General features: G+C 43.5%; 1 non-coding gene across 1 annotated transcript; it reads left to right on the top strand.

Annotated features, from left to right (window-relative positions):
* The first annotated feature begins 390 nt into the window (after nt 1-390).
* Nucleotides 391-496, top strand: LOC139031149 (U6 spliceosomal RNA). Its single transcript, XR_011483555.1, has one exon. It is a non-coding gene; the product is annotated as a U6 spliceosomal RNA (small nuclear RNA).
* Nucleotides 497-3,336: the final 2,840 nt, after the last annotated feature.

The following is a 3,336-nucleotide window of genomic DNA, read 5'->3' on the forward strand; positions in this document are numbered from 1 at the left end:
GTTGACAGCTGTCTTTAGAATGGGAGGTGCTTGGTGTGTCTCTGCCTTCTGCTCCGGGTCTCAGTCACTGATTCTGTGACAACAGAATCACTATCATCAACACCCCACAGTGTGCGAGATGAGAGGTTCGTATCGTCTACTCTAGTCACACTTCCAAGAGTTAAGGTGGGTGTTCGCTTTGGCAGCACCTGCACTAAAATTAGGGCTTCCCAGGCGGCTCAGCAGTGAAGAATCCACCTGCAATGCAGGAGACACAGGTTCCATCCCTGGGTCAGGAAAATGCCCTGGAGAAGTAGGTGACAACCCACTTCAGTATGCTTGCCTGAAAAGTCCACAGGGGAGCCTGGTGGGGTATATAGTCCATGGGGTCACAAAGCAGTTGGACATGGATTTAGCAACTAAACCAACAAATACTAAAATTGGAAGGATACAGAGGAGATTAGCATGGACCCTGCACAAGAATGACATGCAGATTTGTGAAGCATTCCATATTTTTTTTTACAATGGAATATGACTCAGCCATAAAAAAGGAATGAAACAGTGCCATTTGCAGAGGCATGGACCTAGAGACTCTCATACAGAGTGAAGTAAGTTAGAAAGAGAAAAACAAATATATAATATCTCTTATGTGTGAAATCCAGAAAAGTGGTATAGATGAACTTACTGACAAAGCAGAAATAGAGACAAAGATGTAGGGAACAAACTTATGGACACCAAGGTAGGGGGAAGAGGGGTATGGGATCAATTGGGAGATTGGGATTGACATATGTGCATTATTGATACTGTGTATAAAACAAATAGCTAATGAGAACCTACTGTTTAGCACCAGGAACCTTACTCCATGACCTGTGGTGATCTAAATGGGAAGGACATTTAAAGAAGAGTGGATATTTGTATATGTAAACGCGACTCACTTTGCTGTATGCCTGAAACTAACACACATTGTAAAGGAACTACACTCCAACAAAAGTTAATTAAAAGGAAGAAATAAGTAAATTGGGCCTTAAAAAAAAAAAGTTAAGTTGGAAGGCTCTGAAACTGAAATTTTGAAATGTCTATGAACATCTCTGAACATATTGCCAAGAGATGGTGTCTTTTCTTGAGAGAGAATCTGTTCTGATTGGAAAGGCTTGTGGACTTGAGATTGGACCTGCTTCACACGGCAACAGCAACACCGTCCCCCAGCAGATTCGCTGTTACTACTCGCTCAGCTGTGTCTGACTCTTTGCGACCCCACGGACTGTAGCCTGCCAGGCTCCTCAGTCCATGGGGATTCTCCAGGCAAGAATACTGGAGTGGGTTGCCGTGCCCTCCTCCAGGGGATCTTCCCAACCCAAGGATCAAACTCAGGTCTCCTGCCTTGCAGGCGGATCCTTTACCATCTGAGCCACCAGGGAAACCCAAGAATCCTGGAGTGGGTGACCTATCTCTTCTCCTCCAGTGGATCTTCCCAACCCAGGAATCAAACCAGAGTTTCCTGCAGTGCAGGCAGATTCTTTACCAGCTGAGCTACCAGGGAAACCTGCACCCCCCACCCCTGCCCCAAGCAGATACTTCTCAAAATTAAATGGGGGAAACTAAAAATGCACAAAAGAAGGGGAGGAATTCCCCTTTCCCAGAATAAGCAAATATATCTTGGTCTGTAATGCATTTCCATCAAAAACAAGTAACTAGAAAAAAATAACATCATAATTACTCTCAGTACAGTTTTATTTTCAGGAATCATAGAATTTATGGGATTTCAAACATTGACCTGAAAAAAAAATAGGTATTTTAAAAGCTACCTTTATATTATTTGACTATTTTAGTAACTAGTTTACCATCCTTATGGCATGTCATATGTGAATTTTTGATATTTTTCCCCAAATAGCATCTGTTAATTTACTCCCATAGAAATGGATTTAACCATTAGGAAACATTCAAATGGTGGTAAAGGTACAATTAATGTACACCTCTCTCTTTTTTAAACCTAAGGTGGATGCTAACCTGTAAGGATGCAGGGGCAAATTAACATATGAGGTGGTAAAGACAGTATCTCTGCTCTGAACACACACTCAGAAATACCCTTTGAATGTCCATCACCGTGACTTCTTGACTGAGTCACATTATCAGAGAAGTGCAGTGAAGTCGCTCAGTCGTGTCTAACTCTTTGTGACCCCATAGACCGCAGTACTGCCCCTCCGTCCATGGGATTTTCCTGGAGGGGGAAGGGCTGGCAGTTCTCTTGCTGGAGCTCTCAGAATTAATGCTCTTCTTCATCCTCTTCATTCTCTGCTCTGACCTGGCCTCCCATCTTTCTTTCTTTCTTTTTTTCGACGCAGGATCTTAGTTCTTCAGCAAGGGATCATCAAACTTGTGCCCCTGCCGTGGCAGCATGGAGTCTTAACCACTGGACCACCAAGGATGTCCCTGGGCTTCCCTTTCGGAGGCCTCTGCATAGACTTCAGTTTCAGCATTGACATATCCCTTCCATGGCCACAGACCCCAAGGAGTTGCCCTTCCACCTGCCCAGGTGACAATAGTGTGTGATTTCAAAATTCATGGTTTCCTATGGCCCTCACACAACAAGGAAATGTACCCTCTTCTCACCAGAGGTACTTTTCTTTGATTCCTTCTTTCAGCTTCTCATACCTTCTGAGCTCAGATCAAGCTTGAGACAAGTTAGCCAGCATCTAGACTGAAAGGACATGAGTTTGAGCAAACTCTGGGACATAGGGAAGGACAAGGAAGCCTGGCATGCTGCAGTCCATGTGGTTGCAGAGTTGGACATGACTTAGCGAGTAAAGAACAACAAGATTGAAAGGAAACAGTGTACTTACAAAACTACATCCCAAATAGTTTATTCTTGGTAACTGTTGGTTGAGGCTACATTCTGGCTCTCACTTTGAAGTGGGGGTAATATTCAAAATGCATACTTAATGACCAGTTGTCTTGGCACCATGATGGAATGGGGAACTGACTAATTGCTAGGTCAAACCAGTGCACATAGGCTGAATATCAGATTGGACAGGGGTCCCAAACAGGCAGGCCTCCGGGCCATGTTGCCAGTGGATGAGTTTTGTTAGGTATGTAGGGTGGTTTTGTACTCTGTTTCTGAGCCTTTAGGCCTTTAGAGCGCATGTCCTCTTGCATTTACAGCCACGAAATTAAAAGATGCTTGTTCCTTGGAAGATAAGTTATGACCAACTTAGACAGCATATTAAAAAGCAGAGACATAATTTTGCCAACAAAGGTCCATCTAGTAAAAGCTATGGTTTTTCCAGTAGTCACATATGGATATGAGAGTTGGACTATAAAGAAAGCTAAGTGCCGAAGAATTGATGCTTTTGAACTCTG

This window comes from Odocoileus virginianus, chromosome 25 (assembly GCF_023699985.2).
Source record: "Odocoileus virginianus isolate 20LAN1187 ecotype Illinois chromosome 25, Ovbor_1.2, whole genome shotgun sequence".
NCBI lineage: Eukaryota > Metazoa > Chordata > Mammalia > Artiodactyla > Cervidae > Odocoileus > Odocoileus virginianus.